The following is a 19,041-nucleotide window of genomic DNA, read 5'->3' as shown; positions in this document are numbered from 1 at the left end:
TAATCCGTGCCGATTTTTTATTTAGAATTGTCTTCATTGTTGAAAAGCCTTGAAATGGATATCCAAACTTTAACAATGGAACTGTTTCAACAATGAAGAAAATCCTAAATAAAAAAATCGGCACGGATTGTTCCCTTTAATAGATATATGAAGTTTTTTCTCTAAAAATTTGAAGTCTCTACGTTGATATTTGTAGAAGAAATTGTAAATTTTCGTGAAAGGTAAAAAAATACATGGGAGAGATATGAAGACTGTAGTGACATCTATCGGCAAAATCTGTCCCTTTACACTAACCTTAAACACAGGCGCGGCTCGTGAGAGAAATCACGTCAGCGTAAATTGTAGTTTTATAGCTTGAAACTAAGGGGAAAAGTTACTTAATTTTCTAATGTTGTTGTATTCAAGAATTAGAACATTAGGACACTTTTGTTAACTTGGTACAAAGCGATAAAACTAATATTTACTAATGTCACTTCCTTCAAGAGCCGCTTCTGGCTTGGGTCAGGTAACATCGCTATCGTACTTGAAGGATAGCGTATATTTTAGCATAAAGCCATGGCCGCTCACAGCGAGAAGCGTGAAGAAAGGAGGCAGTTGCCCCCCCCCTGGATTTTCATAGAATGTTCCGTTCCTGGAAGTACGTATCAAGACATACTAATTTGCTTACTCGATTGTATTAATATAGAAATATTTATATTAAATAGTACAGTAAAATAATTTATTTCTTGTAGGTAATAAGGACAGTACATAAATATCTGTTATTTTTAAATGTACTCATGCATCAAAGTGTGTATGTATTCCTGATTGTGTTTGTATGTCGGTCTTTCTCACCCTCCTCCCTCCTTTGAAAAAAGAAATTCTGTGGGCGGCCCTGTTTGAAGCTCTACAACGTCAACCACCAGCAATGATTCCTATTATATTTCAGTTTAACATCTGACGCCTATACCCTTTACACTAAGGGGGACAGCTGATTAAGGCAAGTGAATCAAGATAGCAGAATTGGTCGAATGAGATTTTGGGAGGAAACGGAGTTCTCCGAGAAAATAAACTTACACGATGTTGTCCACCGGAAATCGAACCAGGGAACTCACACCAGAGCGCTCTACCACTGAGCCACCGTGACCTGAAGATTCCTGTTAAACTAATATTCGTTTTGGGGGGGCTGTATTTCTGTGTATTGCATCATCAATTAAGCTTACAAGAAAAAAAATAAGTCTTTGAGAGGCAGGAGAGTTGCCCTCCCAGTGGATCCACCACTGTTTTGCCATCAATTTTTAGTAAATCATTACGCTGTCTCTTTGATAAAGAAATTAGTTGATCTTACGACTTAATTAATTGAAATTAAAATATGTTATACTCTCACAATAACAATTACAAGGTGAGAAAATGCATTAATAACTTTGAAATAAATGTCTTCCTTGATAGTAATTTAAAAGTGTACAGTACTTCTCTGTGATTAATACCAACTTGAAGCAATTAATTCTGTAACACCAAATATAAATTCCTAATGATATTAGTTGGCCACACTGTTGTTTATAGTACTTGCTTCATCTAAAAAGAAAAAAAGAAAACATCTCCCTCCCCTCCTCATCTCTTGAAGAAGTCAGGAGTTCTTTCGAATGCTGGAACAGCACCCTCTTGCGGTATGTAAACGAAATCGTTCGCAAAGTCCAGCTAATTTAACGTGTGACGTTGTAGAAGTCGCGTGTTTCATACGAAGAGAGCCCTTTCCTAGTGCCATAAACATTTCTCTTACCTTTTCTGGGCGAAACAAAACAAAAGAAAAAAAAACGTTCAGTCAGCACAGACACTGCACGCAGGTGGATTTTGCCGATTGCAGAATATTCTACGCTCAGCTACGCGGATGGTTTACCTAAAAAACCACTAAGGAGTTTATATATTAATTTGTAAACAAATACATTTCGTTATTCAAATATATATATATAAATTCTGTGATTACATTTTTAGTGTGAAAGTGTCCGCATTAAAATTGTATTTTTCACTTCTTTTAACTGTCATTTTAAAACTCTGCATGGTGAAGTGTTTGGCGGGACAAACAATAAAAATAAAAATAAAAATAAATTGTTTTATAAATTAGACGAGTTGTTTCAACTTCAGAGTTCTCCGTTCATTTTATCCAGGAATAATCTCCAGGTAGGCCTATCTGTTACTATTATTATTATTATTTAACGAAATGATTAGTGTTAATAATGTAGTTAAGATTTTCATTGCTGATTTCATAAAGTATGTAAAGTATGTGAACTTTTTTTCAGTTTCTGAATATTTTGTTACTGATTTCGTTATTATAAATTAATTAATTTATATTAAAGAGGTAATGTTCTACATGTTACATTCTTACTATTTATAATAAAATCATGTCAAGAGATGGCGCTAAACTTCAGTTGTACATAATTTTTTATCGGTACTTAGAAAGGGCTCACCATAATCATAAATATTAAATTGAAATATAAAAGATATCAAACTCTGTTCTAATTATGTCCGATTTTGTTTAGTACTTGAACGTATAATAACCTTGTTAGGTATTGAAACTATTTTGTCAATGAAAAATACTAGTGTTAATTACTTTATATATAAAACAGGGTATATTCGCAACATTGACTTCGATATTTAAACGGAAATGTGCCCTGGGTACTGTAAAAGTGGCTGATATAAGTTGGTTGGCTGGAGGGAGAGTATTCTGAGTAACTTTATTTTTTATTTTTCGGTCAAATAAGATACTTTTAGAGCCTGGCATTATAATTATTCTAGTCTTGTAAATCAGTGGCTACCTTGGAAGAAGGTATACCTTTCTACAACCACCCTATTTTTTTTTAAAATGAAATCTTTTAGCAAAAAAATAAATTTCGCATTCAGTAATATTAAAGAAGTATATTTGGGAATAACAATTTATTGAAACTCTTCCAAACAAAGGGCGAAACCCTTTACTTGACGGGTTTGTATACTATACAAGTAATTTTTTTAAAAAAATCAGAATAAATAAGTAAAAGTTGGTATCCAATTCCGTAGTCTTGTCGATGATAATTTTTAATATATATATATATATATATTGTATGTATTAAGGTCTGTTATTTCATTCATACTCACTAAGAACACAATTTATTGAATTATCTCGCCATGATAGAAGGCAAAACCCTTGCAAAAGGAGCAGCCAAACTCAGAAATTTTTGTTGGGGAGGGGGGTCTAATTTCACAAGCCATTGATTAAGTAGTATTGAAGAGGTATTATTCTGCACCCTAAAAGACGATAAGTAATTGTAAAATACTTCCACCTATATTTTCATGAGGGGGAGAATGATAGAAGTAGGTAGATCTACGTTCTTTTTTATGAGAGAATCAGTACAGATGAAGTGTAAGATCGAATTTTTAAGCTGCATTAATCATTTTTCTCTTAAACAAGTATAGTTTTATTCAGAAAATGTACAAATGTATGTTGAGTTTGAAAGTTTTGGGTTGGTCAAGATCCTGTGAACTGTCCCGTGGGTGCACCCCTGCACAGGAGCTACCCTTCGGCTAGCCTTTGAAGAAAGGAATTAAAGGAATAGAAGCTACACACAAGCTACACGTCATTTTATTTACGTACAGAAACATGATAGTCTGTAAATATTATGTTTCTAAACTAATTTGTACAGTAAAGAACAAGCTTTTACATACTGCATAACATTTGAAATGCAATTTTTACATATGCTAAAAGACTATTTATTTATTTATTTTTTAAAGTACGACAAAAAAGACTAGATTTTAACGCGAAAGTATTATAAATAAACTTCAAGAAACAAAACAATAATACATTTTTATATTTCGTTTGGCTATATAGGCCTACTAACTTAAAAATTGAAATGAAATGAAATCTTTTAAGTTTTACGTCCCACGCTTATACCGGCTAGGCTAAAAGAGACGGTGATAATGAGAAATGAATGAAATGGTGGAATGAAGAAAGTGGGAGGAAACGGGAGAACCCCGAGAAAACTCACGCACACGGTGTTTGTCCACCACAAATCTCACTTTGTGCGAGCTGGGATCGAACCAAGAACTCCATGCACCAGAGGTGAACGCTCGCCTACTAACTTAAGTAAGTTAATAGCTTATTTGAGAGAACCCCACTGTTCAGACGAAACAACCTAAATAACAGTGCTCAAATTATTATTATTATTATTATTATTATTATTATTATTATTATTATTATTATTATTAGTAGTAGTAGTAGTAGTAGTAGTAGTAGTAGTAGTAGTAGTAGTAGTAGTAGTAGTAGTAGTAGTAGTAGTAGTAGTAATATTTCGTTGACTTTCAATACATAATATTTTTTATATTTACACAGTTATAATGTAAAAATAACAGTTTTGTAAAACTTATTACTTTAAAATAATGTTTGAACAAAAATGTTAATTTTGATATTATTTTTATTATATAGACTGTTTAACATTGGTATTTGAATTTTTATTTCTTGGTTAATATTTACTGTTTATTTATTATGATAAAGTGTTGAGTCCGGAAGGGGGCGAGGGGGTGAATTTTATGAGGAAAAAAGTATTAGGACCCTTGAATCAAGTAAGACGAGAGGGGCAACTGTGCTCACAGGGGGAAGGGGAGAACTGAAAGAAAGCGGGAAGGCTCATTGGACAATTTTAATAGCCTATTACTCAACGTTTTATTATGTTTCTAAGTGGAAGGTAAGCGCTTGCTGAATTGCGCGGTGAAACATACGTGCATTTTTTATTACAAACGGTAGTTTTTAGTTATGTTTTTTTTTTTCATCAAAGCTTTCTTTCATTCTTATTATTATTGTTATTATTTTCTTTGTGGATGGGTACCTTACTAGCCTCACATCTTGTTAGTGACACAAATGAGCCACACGACTAAATATTTCCAAAGCAAATGACCCATTACAGCCTTGTTATCTATTGTATATACAATTTCACTAATATTGCTCACAAGATGAGAAGTAATTTTTAAATTCGAGACGAGACAACCTTTTTCTCGTCTCGTCTCGTTCCATGGTCAATATTAAATTTCACTGTTTTTAATTTGTATATATGGCTAGCTGGGGGCTCCACCCAGACCCCTGCATTTGCTCGGTCTACGGCCGCTCATCTCTTATGTATCAGCCTTTGCATTAACAGTGAATTTTCTGCATTTGCTCTTCATATTTCCTGAATTTGAACCAGTAGCGTCATTTCAGATTTTGCATGGGAGGAGGGGGGGGGGCAAGACCCCTTGATATAAGTAAAATTTCACTGACTCACTTTTTTCACTGACTTACTACTATTCTATTGATAAAATCTATATAAATGGGAAACTCAGGGGGGAGCAAATGCCAATCCCTGCCCCCCTAAATGACGCCCCTGATTTGAACAGCAGGGGCTTAGCCCTATACCCCCGCCTTTGGTCGACCTACGATCTCGCACCTCTTAAACTCACAATTCTACCTAATTTCAAGTTTCTTTTTGTATTTCAACTATCTAAAAGATAAGATTTTGCATCCCAAGAAAATGTCCATTTAAATAACATGGGAATTTCTTCATCTCCCTTTAGACCCCTTAAAAATTAAAAAATACTCACTTTTGGCAATTTTTCCTGTCAGTTTGTCCCGGAAGGATACAATGATTCAAAATTTCATCATTCTAATCTTGCCGAAAGTGCCTAAACATTTTGGGGTGTAGAGGATGTCCCATATAAATAACATGGGAAATATTTTGGGGTGTAGAGGATGTCCCATATAAATAACATGGGAAATATTTTGGGGTGTAGAGGATGTCCCATATAAATAACATGGGAAACATTTTGGGGTGTAGAGGATGTCCCATATAAATAACATGGGAAATATTTTGGGGTGTAGAGGATGTCCCATGTAAATAACATGGGAAACTTTTTGGGGTGTAGAGGATGTCCCATATAAATAACATGGGAAACATTTTTGGGGTGTAGAGGATGTCCCATATAAATAACATAGGAAACATTTTTCAGTTCCCTATAAAACCATTCTAAAGTTGAAAATGTTTATTTGTATTCATTTATTTAGGTAACGCTAACGAAAATATACAAGCATACCGAATTCCAAGTTTGTATTCCAATTCCAAGTACCTAAAATATGAGATTATAGGTTCAAAAAAAGGCCCATTTAAATAACATGGGAATTTCTTCATCTCCCCTTTAGATCCCCTAAAAATTAAAAATATTCAGTTTTGGCAATTTTTCTGTCTGTTAGTCCAAAAGCTGTAATCAAGAAAATTTAATCATTGTAACCCTACAGGAAGTTCCTAATAATTTTAGGGTGTAAAAGGTGTCCCATCTAAATAACATGGTAAAGATTTTTCAGTTCTCCATAAAGTTACTCTAAAATTGGAATTTTTTATTCTTACTGATATACCGGTACTTAGGTAATGCTAACGAAAATATATAGGCATACCGAATTTCAAGTTTTTATTCTAATTCCAATTACCTAAAACATGAGATAATAAGTCCAAAATAAGGCCCATTTAAATAACATGCTAAAATTCTTCATCCCCCCTTCAGGTCCCCTAAAAATTAAAAATATTCACTTTTGGCAATTTTCCTCGTTAGTCTTGGAAAGCTACAATCATGCCAAATGTCAACTTTCCACGTCAACAGGAGGTAGCTCCTTTAATTTATGTCAGTTCATGTAGTTTTATATATAGTTAGGATATATTAGCCAACGCTCTAGCTGCACTGTTGGAGTCATCAAATCTAGAGGCTTAGGTGGGCAGGTCATGTAGCTAGGATGGAAGAAAGTAGGAACGGTTTCAAAGTCTTAACTGGAAGATTAATCGGAGAACAACCATTAGAAAGACCCAGGCGCAGATGGGAGAACAATATTAAGATGGATCTCGCAGAAATAGGAATACAAAATAGAAATTGGATCCAGTTGGCTAAGGACAGAAGTCAATGGAGTGTTTTTGTGAACGCGGCATTGAACCTCCTAGTTCCATAAGCCATAGAGTTAATCAGTTAGTCTAGCTGTATTAATAAAGCGCTTATCGTCAGGTCAACAATGTAAGCAGTGCTGGATCTGGTCAGAGTAAAGACAGTGTTCGGATTGCAGTGTGCACCCAATGTCGTGAGGATAATTAAGGAGATAGTTGGAAAAAGGAAACAGCGAATTCTGGTATGGAAAGCCAGCACTACAGCGAGGGAATCCGATGTGCTGACCACACATCACGCCAAAATCATGAGTGGCACAAGCCAGCTCGTAGGTCCTAGTGGCACCTAAGAGCTGTTGCACCAGAAGTTTATATATTGGAGCAAATAAAGAGTAGGTTAATAAAGTTTTCTTTTTACAACAAGAAGTGGATATAGGTGAATATATACATCCTTCAGGAATAGAACAATATGATTTCCAACGAATGTGAAGATATAAATGCAACAAGATAAATTGTGCCCCCACTGGATCGAAGCAAAATTATCCCGCTGGTAGTTAAAACACGAGGGCTTTAAGTTGACATATTTAATAATAATAATAATAATAATAATAATAATAATAATAATAATAATAATAATAATAATAATAATAATAATAATAATAATAATAATAATAATAAACTTGAGTATTGTTTCTTTTATTTAAAAATATATCACACACCTAACACCTATTACATGAAAATTACAATATTTTATTGGGACCAGGGCTTACGAGATTCTAGGGTGATTTTAGGTAGAAAAAGCAAAATCATAAATTTCTGACAGATATTAAAACACAGTTTGATAACAAATATTACAGTGTAATGTTTAAGATTTTGTAAAGATGAGTTGAATTATTTTGTATGCATAAAAAAAAATGAGAATTGGATTGGTGGTATTATATTGTAGTTGGATACACTGAGCGTGAAAAGTTAGTCCAATAAGTCAGTTGGAGAGGTACAATCCTAGTGTTAAGACGTCCGTGCGACATTGTAACAATTGTAATAGCTAACGCCAAAATATACTTATTCAATATATTAATGAGCAATAATTTAACATACAAACATATTAACCCGTCCATACGAGCTTTTATTACAGTGTGCTATTGAAAGAGATTTATATAAAAGAAGTTTCGTGGAGTCAGATTACAGAGGACATTATCCTTTCGATAAAGAAAAATAGGAACATTACAACAGAAAACATTGACTGACTTCATGAAGTCTTAGACCAGACTCTAGCTCTACTATGTTGCCTATATTCACCGTTAGATCACCTTCTTGTTATCCATGAACATGATCAGGTCACCGCTCTGAGTAGCCCCAGAGCAAAAGATTAACAGCATAGTCGCAACTAGTATCATATATGCTTGTGTTCTGTTACCTGCATTTCATTTCATCATATAAATTACATACCATGCTCAGCTCATCTTCTTCTGCATGCCTATTCGGTTAAATATATCAATAAATAAATAAATCACACCCCTCTCCCAATGACATTACCAAGAAATGAACGCTCATGACCGCAGAGAAGGCGTTACCTTCTACAACCTGCCCATCTTCAGATAGGAATGAAATTGCACATTGAAAAGAAGACTGATAATTTGTCTATAGCCTCATAGAGTTCACCTTCAAAAAAACATTTGAACGGTTGTCGAGAAAAATAGAAACGATAACCATATTGCAGTTGCCAAGGGCGCCGATCCAAGGGGCGGGGACTGCCCCCCAAAGCTGATGTGGGCCACCTATTGTATTTATGAATATACAATATTTGGCATAATTTGAATGCAACTTATCTTAACATACTCATATATATACCTTCTGCATCTGACTGGACCCCTCCAATTTACAGAGAAATTGTCGCCCTTGGCAGTTGCCCATATTTAACAAACTGTATGTTTAATATGGGCACTGGGCAGATATTATTAACAAAGCGGGAAGATACCTATCATTAGTAATTAAGTTACTATGAATCAGAAACAAAGAGCAAATCACAATAATGGATAACATAATACGAAATATTTGAACCTTGAAATATCACTACAGAACACACAACAGCATTAAAATGAAAATATACAAGGTAAATTGTAACATCCTCAGCTACTTGAAAAATACAATATTAGACACGGAAACCAAATGTGATAAATTTAAATGTATATGAAATGATAAAAGTAAAATATAGATATATGACATGATATGTATAGATATATAACATGATATGTAAATGAACTGGATACATATGTTCCAGTTCATTTCCACCGTGAGCGTCATCTGCTATTGTATTTGGGTTAGAAAGGCCGAATTCTTCTTGTGTGGAAAACGTTGATTGCCTTTGCTATATTTACCGATATTTTTGCCATACGCAATATTCAATGCGTGAATTTGCCAATATGTCGCAAAATTCAATTTTAGTGAAAACTCGATCATTCTTAACACGGATTTAAATACTTGGCGCAAATCATCTCTCTTCAATGGTCTTTAGAGATTTGTCAGTTGGTTGTAGGCAATTATTTTAAGTCAAGCAGAGGCCTACTTTGAAGCAAAGTATAATTTTTGTACTCACAATTTAAAAAAAAAAAATTCTTTAGGATGAAAAACGTCTCTAGAATATGAAAATGTTTCTATGTCTATCTTATAGTTGCTCAGTGCGTGTTCATTATATCTGACCATTTTATACAAAATTAGTATTCCTATACTATACGCAATGACAATGTAATTTGTCACATTGCAGCTAGAATGTAATTGGCAACTCCATCCTTTGCTGCCCAATGATAATGCAATGTCTATACATTAACGTATGTAAGAACATTTTTCCATTCAAAAGTTTCAGTACATGAATACCTTATATTAATGATACTGAAATTTACGTGCAATGGAAATAACGACAGTTATACTGTTCTCCAAAATGACGCAATATAGGGGCAAAATCGTCCTCTGCATTTGCATCCAACTTTTAACTGTTCCACACAATGTTATTCACTAAAAAAAATCAGTTATAGGTAGATTAATTCTGCTATAAGTAATACTATGAAAACTTTAGACATGACCATTTTACCAAAATTGCCATACTGTTAGTACGTACGTATTACCACACACAATAACTTCTGTACAAAATTCTGTTCTTTGCAATAGACAGCTAGAGTGATTATCTAAATCGAGTTTCGTAATTGAAACGGTTGCTATCGATATACCGTTTATAATCCACAATATTCCCTAGCTTCTATGCAACCTACAAAGCAGCAAAGACGTGTTGGTTGCCTATAATAAAAGGATATTTAGTTTTTCTTGCTGCCATTCTCCTGACCGAGTTCGTTAAGGTAGTTAATCCATTAACATCTTCACGGGCAACGGTGGATATCCTTACAAATCCGTTAACATCCGTAACGGTAACTGTTAACAGTAACGGTTGCTATTCATATTCCGTTAAAATTTATTACATTCTGTGGCTTATATGCAACCTACACAGTAGCAAAGACGTGTTGGTTGCCTATGATCAAAGAATATTTGTTGTCCTGACCGAGTTCATTAAAGGAGTCAATCTGTTAACATGTTCACGTGTAACGGTGACTTTAACGGTAGATATCCATATATTATATCACATAAATGGTATCCACATACTATATCACATAAATCATAAATGAAATATCATTTTTGTTCTATGACGATCAACATTTCGGTTTAAATAGAGCATTAACAGAGGAAATGGAACCTATTGTTTGGAAGCTGAATTGATGGCAGAAAACTGCAACTTAATATATTTTACCGTTTTTGTTCTATGGAAATAGGTATTGAAACCGGAAGTATTAATAAATTTCAACCATTTTCAGTTTCAGTACAGTACTGTGAAACTCTAGTGCACTACAGTATAATATGCCGCCTTGAGACTTGAATCGATTGTAGAAAACCGTTTGTCGCTATGTATTACCGTTTCTGTTTTATGGTGGTAAATCTTGAAATTGAAAATAGTTATTTTAAATCACTTCCGGTTTGCATAGAGAGTTAACGTACGAGATAAAACCTAGTCTTGAGATCTGAGACGATTGAAAAGAAACCTTTCTGAATCGATTACAAGAAACAGCTTCTCTTACAGTTTTCACACTATGCAAGTCAATAATGAAACCGAAAGTAGTAGTAAATTTCGTCAACTTCCGGTTTTGGTAGTGTTGCGGGTCGTTGTGACATGTTCTCTTAATATCCTGAACCGATGGAAGAAAACCGCCTCTCTATCTACGTTTTATAATTTTTTGTTCTATGGCGATAAACGTTGAAACCGGAAGTGGTTAATTGGATCCATTTGCTGTTTGAATAGAGAGTGAACGAGGGAGGTGGAATCTTTTCTTAGGACGCTGAACCGATTGCAAAAAATGCATCTCGATATCTCTTGTCGTTTCTTTTTCTCTGTAAAAATTAGTGTTCAAAGCGGAAGTCATAGTAAATTTGAACCATATCCGGTTTTGGTAGAGTGTTAAGGATAGTCATCGTATGTTGCCTTGAGACACTGAATCGTTTACAAAAAACAAATTCTCGCTGTTATCATTTTCGTTCTCTAGTGATAAACATTGTAATCAGAAATTGTTAATTTGATCCGCTTTTAGTTTAAGTAGAGAGTTAGTGAAGAAGATGGAACTCATTCTTGGCACGCTAAATCGATTGCAAAAACCCTCATCTCGATGTCTCCTACCGTTTTTGATGTGTTACCTGTCGTTAGACGGACCGGCAAAGTCACTTATGCATTAAATATTCTGGAAGTCCAACAAGAAAATAATAATAAGATAGAAAAAAAATTGAAGGTAACCTGCCACAAACTTTATGTAGGTTATAAAATTAATATGTCCAATATAGTTTTAATTCAGAATCTGAGTTTTTTTTTTTCTGGTACATACATTTACGGTAGGACTAATCTTTTTTATAAGGCAGGGATCAGAAAGTTTTCCAGGAATTTCCCAAACCCCTGCTTCCTGCGTCCTGTTCTCTCGACAGTCAATAATACATTTTATAAAATTTCTTAATCAACAATTATGAGAAAAATCTGGTATCCTCTGTAAAGGTCTGGCACCGCTTGATGAAACTGTTACTTTGAAGTCTGAAAACCTTGTTGCAGCTCCACATTGCCTGTGGGCCACATTCGACCTTTTTAAGTGCGTTCATTTTTATGGTACCCTATTATATATTGTAACCGATAAGACGTCAATCTGCCGACTGAGCGGTTATGTTCCCCATGAGAGAAAAAGAATATTTTTTAAATTCGAGACTATTCTCGTCTCGTTTTGGAGAGGATAATCGAAATGAGACGAGAAGTTAGACAAGTCTCGCGAGCGATACTAGTTTACCCAAATGTTAAACACTGTCTTATTGTTACATGATTGACAATATAAAAAATATAAATTGATAAAATGATACTTACGAACACAATAAAGCGCACTTCCCAACATTTCAAGATACTCAAGTCATAACACAATATGCTCCAACAATAAATATGGTTTGAGTGTTGTTATATCACACCTTTAGTGGGCCTCTCGTAACGAGGAAGAATTCTGATAACTTCTAGATGAAATTAAGAAAAAAAAATGTCAGAGCGTAAATTTCTAAAGTAAATTTACAAAATTTTTTCGTGACAAGACGAGAAACGGTTGTCGAGTATCAAGACGGAATAATACTGTATACAAAGTTTACGAGGCAAGATGAGAGAGCCTTGTCTCTTGGAAAATACTACTGGGTGGCGCGGTTCGAACGTCATCCAGTGGAAGTGGGAAGTTTTTATCCTTATACATTCGCAACCTACATCCTTATTCGCATTCCTATATAACCCTTAAACATATAGGGTTAATCAAGTCGTTTGGTTTGCTTGATAAGAGTGGTTCCGTTTGAGCAGCGAGGTTAAATGAGCTGTGGATTAACACCACTTTAGCTTCTACCGGGGATCGAATCCTCTTTAAAATCAAAAACTGGAGTGACCTGGGGATCACTTCTTCTACATTAGTACTGTTAAAATTTGACTAATTACTAAAAATGTTTGAGGAATAGCATGGAATTAAGATGTTATAGTTCCCTGCACTGTACACTTATCACTTTACTACGTTTTCAGTATGTTGCTTTAACTTGTGGTTAATTACAGTCCAGTAGTGTCTTTTTTGGGGACAATATGCGTGCCCGTGGGCAAAAAATACCAAACGTGTCTTTTGCTTGGTTAGAGATTCCAGCGGGACAGTAGAATAACATGTCATACCAAATGGCGGACACTTATCAATCACTTTTATGTCTAAAAAAGCTTGGGTGGGAGTGGGACGCAAGCAAAAGACATGAGAGTGTTGTTAAACAGAGACGCTTCGTCTTGATTGCAAGCAGACAGTTGAGAAGGCAAAGTGCTGTCATAATGCTCCCTTGGTGACACATGTATGAATTACTAAAAATGTATTTTTACTGAATTTTTCAACTTGTTTCTAGAGAAAGTGTCCGTAATATGGAGGTAAATAATACCTATAAAAGACACAAAAGACTGTCCGTGTCCGTACTAGAGAGTGTCCGCTTTGGAGAGGTTTGCCAATATGTTTTTTCCTATTACAGTGTTTGGGGATTACAAAATATGTCCGTTACGGGAGGTGTCCGCTTTACAGAGGTGTCCGTTAGTAGAGGTTTCACTGTAATATCATACATACGATTCTATTTTCAACTATAGGGGTATATTTTATTTATTTTCTGTTTATTTGGATTACTTGGGGATATCATACTCTGGTGGTTAGAGCGTTGGACTCATGTCTGCGTAGTCTCGGGTTCGATTTCCGGCTAGTGCTTCCCAATTATAGGGAGTCCACCCGGTGTCATGAGGCAAATTGGGAAGTCGCGTGGGCCACTAAATCTAGAAAGCTCCTAATACGCCTGTTAGATACAGGGCAACACAACGCGCTGACTACGTGTTAGTCTCTAGACTGGAGGTACGAGGTGTGATCAAAAACTTCGGTGAATCATTTTATTACGAACAAAGTAACAAGCTTAAAAGGGAATTTGATTTAATATCCTTCAAAGTACTGTTCTTGCCTAGCAATCAGGGGCGGATCCAGGGGGGTTATCTGGGCGCTCCCACCCCCAGAAGAGGAAACTTTCTTATTTTATATATATAAATAAAATCCATCCGAAAGTTTGGAGCCCTTAAAATTAGCAGTATGACAACCCACCGCCCCGTCCCCCCCAGAAGTCGGTACTAGATCCACCGCTGCTAGCAATGCACTTATCCCAACGTAGAATCCATGACTGGTAGGGATTTCTGGAAGGCATCTTTTAGAAGGGCGTTCAGGTGCTCTGTCGTGACCGTTTCAATGTCAGGAATGCTTGCAAAATATCTTCCTTTTAGCACGGTTTTGAATTTTGGGAAGAAGCAGAAGTCGCGTGGCCCTGTATTCGGAGAGTACGGCGGATGTGGACAGACAATAAAATTTTTATTTTCGGCAAAAACTCGTGGATCAAAAGCAAAGTGTTAAAAACCTGGTACAAAAGTCTGGGAACGAGTTTCGCACTCATTCTTCTTGTTTGCAAATCGTAGGTTAAAATGCTTTGCACGGACTCATAGGAGGTGTTTAGTTCTTCGGAAAGCACTTGAATAGTCATTCGCCTGTTAAAATAAATCATTTGTGCGTATATGAGTGAAATTCATCCCATTCTGGAAAAAAAATATTCAATTCACACATTGCTTTAATATATGTCAACAAAACGCTATATCAGTACGAGATCCGTAATCTGGAACTGTCGAAAACTGCACCATTTAAAAATGTTTTTGTCAACAAGGGTACATGAGCAAAACAGTTTAATACCTAATGACCAATGCTTCCATTTATTTACTTATTTATTTATTTATTAGTAAAACGAAAATATGATTACTTTCCAATAAATTAATAATAAACAATGTACGTCTTAACTTCACCATTTTATATAAACTGTTTTACTAAACATAACTTATAATTATGAAAGCTTAATTTGATAACTTGTATCTTCGTTGATAATAATACATACTCCCAACAAAGATTAGAAGACTTGGTGTGATAAATGAGGAACCACATTTAGTTTTATATATTTATATTTTGCGTTATTAATTGAATTCTCCTACGCTTTATTTTGTTTATTTATTTTGAAGTGAGACTGTGCAGTACTATTCGTATTCCATTGATGAAGTAAAATCTAAAATATTCAACTCACACTTTGGTGTTACGTAACGGTACGACATACCGGTATCTTTTTAATAACTTAATATTTTCTCTTTTGTCCTTAAAAGGAGTTGACAAGAAACTTCGAAAATATCAAATAGTAAATATATACTATTTTCTCCGCAGAGGAACCTTTAGTAAGTTTGTATTTTAATGTATCCAATTAATTGTTTTTTTTTTTCCCTTTATTAGGAAGAGGATTAAGTGAAAATATCCCTTAGAGTTTTTGGGCAAAGTTTTTGTATTAATTTAGTAGATGTTTGTAGAACATTTTGCTAGCATGATTAGTACTCTGAAGAACATTATGTGAACAATAATGTACTGTATGTGTGTTGTTATTGAAATTCAGTATTTGTGGAACTCTTGATGCCTTTTGAAAACAAACAATTACAACTTACTTTCGCCCATTTACAGGAAGAGAAAAAAGCAAGAAACAAATCACAAGAAATATTGATTATCATTACGTTTATTGTATTATAAAATTAAGACGCAAGAATCAAACATTTTAAAAGCATCTTTATATATATGTACGTAAGTTTTTAGTTACAAGACTGTAGTGGTATGCAACTGGACACGATCAACATCCTGAAAGTTATGCAACTTTTTAGGCAATATGAACCTTGGGTCCAGCATACCGGCACCATTATTTTTAGATAAAAGACGCTGCATATATATAAAACTTCACCACCAACTACATGGTGTAATCATCTCCAAAAATATTTAAGGACAAAAATTTGTACCAGAAACCATTTATAATAGAAAGAATCAATGTAGATTACTGAAACAAAGTGTTCATTGCTATTTATGGATTAGATTTTTTTTTAGAAATTTATTATAAGCAGTATGGGGGCGTAACTGTTATGATTTTTTGAGTTACTGTTAGGAATCATTGGACAGGAAATCAGACAGCGATAAATTCAATCGACTACTAAATACTGTATTTTCTTTCTAAGGTTTCAATATATGAATACGATATTTTTTTTAAAAAAAAATAATATCTATTCAAGCAGAAAGGAAATTGTCAACTGGTTCAGTTTGGGTAGACTTGAGTGTGTCGTCCGTTTCAGCAGCGAGAATATATGAGATATGAACCTTCAGCTTTCGGGAACGAAACCACATAAATTTCTAGCGGAAAATTTAACTGCGAAGTCCGCCGCGCTAATTACATAATCACAGAAGTAGCTCCAATTGCATCCAACTGACATTTTTTTAAAACGCCATAAAAATTTTGTATTTTCCCGATTTTCTCGAAAACGACTCATGAATATTTACGATATCAAATTAATCAGTTTAATGAGAACTATGGGATGGTACCTTTGAACACGTTTTTGTTGAACGCTAAGAATATTTAGAATTGTAAAAACTAAACAAAAATATGCATTTAATGATCCTAATAAAAACATTCTTGGTATCTATACATTCTTACTGAAGAGAAGACTTAACTCTTTGAAACCATCCCAATTTAAGAGAAAACGAAATCTCTTTGAAAATATTGTTTTATTTTACCATTATCTTTGTTTAATTTTAATACCTTGTTTACGTAACCAATAAAGTACTATGTTGTGCCGTATTAAATTCATAGTTGTGTTAATGAAGAATAACAGAGATACATGTAACAACATCAAAGGAATCGTAAAACTGATAACAATAATATATTTACGTTTATTACGTGTATGTAAACATACGTGCTGAAGCAAAACAGGTATCAACTCTCGTTCTCAGGGCGACGGCGGAAGATCGTAAAATCCTCACCGAGTTTACCTGCAGTTGGTTGCCGTCAGACACTCAGCTAACAGCCGCGCTGGTAGAAGTTTTGGTGTGCGCGCGGCTTCGAAAGATGTTTACTGTTGTTTATATATATTGCTTTATATACTTATTCCGTATATCTAGTATGTATAAATGTTAGAAACCAATTATAAAAAATATCCAATGGAAGTGACCGCTATAGAATACAGAGAATTCCAGTGACCTCTCCAATATACAGAAGTTGCGTTGTGGTATAATCAGTACAGTTTCTGTATATCTCTAATAGTCTAATTTCATTATTATTATTATTATTATTATTATTATTATTATTATTATTATTATTATTATTATTATTATTATTATTATTAATAATAATAATAATAATAATAATAATAATAATAATAATAATAATAATAATAATAATAATAATAAGAGTTGGAATATTTACAACAAATTATATAAATATAGAAAAGATATTGAAAGGGTATCATTTAGGCCTAGCAAGGTTAATAATTGACGTAAAATTGTCAAGTTTTCCCAAACTGTGATTTGCGGCGCCTTGGTACATCTTGATAGACTCACAGCGGCGCCTCGAAATATTTGGAAAGTTAAACGATATTTCACCTAGGTTGTTTTTGAGATCCACCATAATTTTCCTAATAAAAAGTAAGTATCGGTCAAAATTCGACAGGAAAAGATGCTACCTGTATCGCATCTGATTCCATACTTTTTCTAAATATAGCTATATGTAGGGTCTATGTCATTTATTTGTAGCATAAACGTTCTTATACGAAGTTTTTTTTTTTTTTTTTGTCAAGACTAAATTAGGCTTATTTTGAATCCTATATAGGCCTATATTCAATATAATTCTTTTCAAAATTTATCAAACTTTACGATGTTATAATTTCAAATTCTTATAGCTTCTTAAAAACTAAACTTTCAAAAACACGAAAGTTGAAAAAAAAACTTATTTTCCAACAATGGAATTAAATATCTATCTTGATCAAGAATAGAACTAACCAAATTGCTTTTATTAATAGAAAATTACAATGAAATATATTTGCAGTTTATTTGTATTACACTCAAGAAAAATCTGTTATCCGGACAGCCGAATATTGTACAAATATACGGAATCCTTACGTTTACTATGGAAATCAGTATGGAACATACGTTACCCATATGCTACATACTTTTCTCGCTTAGATGTTACATCATGCCGTTGCAGAAGTCTTCTATATATTACATACATATACGTCAGTTATATGTTACATACGTCCATATGTATGTGAGGTTCTCCCCTCCTATAGATACAGTTCCTACGTTCGTTTATTTGGAAAACTTATATGGAAATTACGTATAAAATGTACTTTTTCAGTATACGTTTGCTGTATGTTAAATCCAAAAACTACCCGATTTACACATGTAACCTACGTTTTTATGTACCGCCACTTACATTTTTTTTCAGTGTAGGAGTAAGCGGCAAATATGGCTGTATCAATTAATGTGGAACAGTGAACCCGGAGAAAGTAATTAACAACTAAAACTGAACTAAATTACATTGTTACTAATCCTAAAGATACACCAAAAATGCAGATTGTTTTTTTAAATTTCCATAGAGTAATTTCTTCAAAATTTCTGAGTCATGTTAGAGACACGACAAACGATAATTTGGAGTCAAGCAGCTGAAATTAGGACCAAGGGATATTTGAATTTCTTCAACGTTAGCTTGTATAACCTCTAAACACTTAGAATGTTTATATGAATTATAGGACAAAAAGTTTTCTGTAACTTCTAATGAGTCGAGCCAATGACATCATTCTTCGCAATTCTGAATGTTATCTCAAACTCATGAAAACGCATAAAAATATATGTTCTGGTCGTTGGAAATCAAAACAGGATATTGACCGAAGTGGACAGGAAGGAACAACACAAGTTTACGAGCAACAGATAGTCAAAAGCCATGGATCACGCCAACAAAAATTTTAGGAATGATAAAAAAAAAATGGATCAAAAGATTGCGATTTTGGCCAATAACTAGTTTCTGGATCAGGGGCTACACAATTTTTGAACGGTCCCTATATTGAGTTTTCGTATTCTTTTACAAAATAAGCACATAATACTGAGTTAAGTGATAGTTTGGGTTTGGTTATACTATATGTAGTTCTCCAGAT

At 34.0% G+C, this 19,041-nt stretch overlaps 1 long non-coding RNA gene across 1 annotated transcript in view; it reads left to right on the top strand.

Annotated features, from left to right (window-relative positions):
- Nucleotides 1-1,951: 1,951 nt before the first annotated feature.
- Nucleotides 1,952-19,041, top strand: part of LOC145678883 (uncharacterized) — a 329,384-nt gene continuing 312,294 nt past the window's right edge. The window contains exon 1 of the long non-coding RNA XR_014130486.1: nucleotides 1,952-2,154. This is a non-coding gene — a long non-coding RNA (uncharacterized LOC145678883). The remainder of the gene's footprint in view (nucleotides 2,155-19,041) is intronic.

The sequence above is a fragment of the Thermobia domestica genome, chromosome 2, assembly GCF_964235325.1.
Source record: "Thermobia domestica chromosome 2, izTheDome1.hap1.1, whole genome shotgun sequence".
NCBI classification, from domain to species: Eukaryota; Metazoa; Arthropoda; class Insecta; order Zygentoma; family Lepismatidae; genus Thermobia; species Thermobia domestica.
This window is presented reverse-complemented; position numbering and strand designations above follow the sequence as displayed.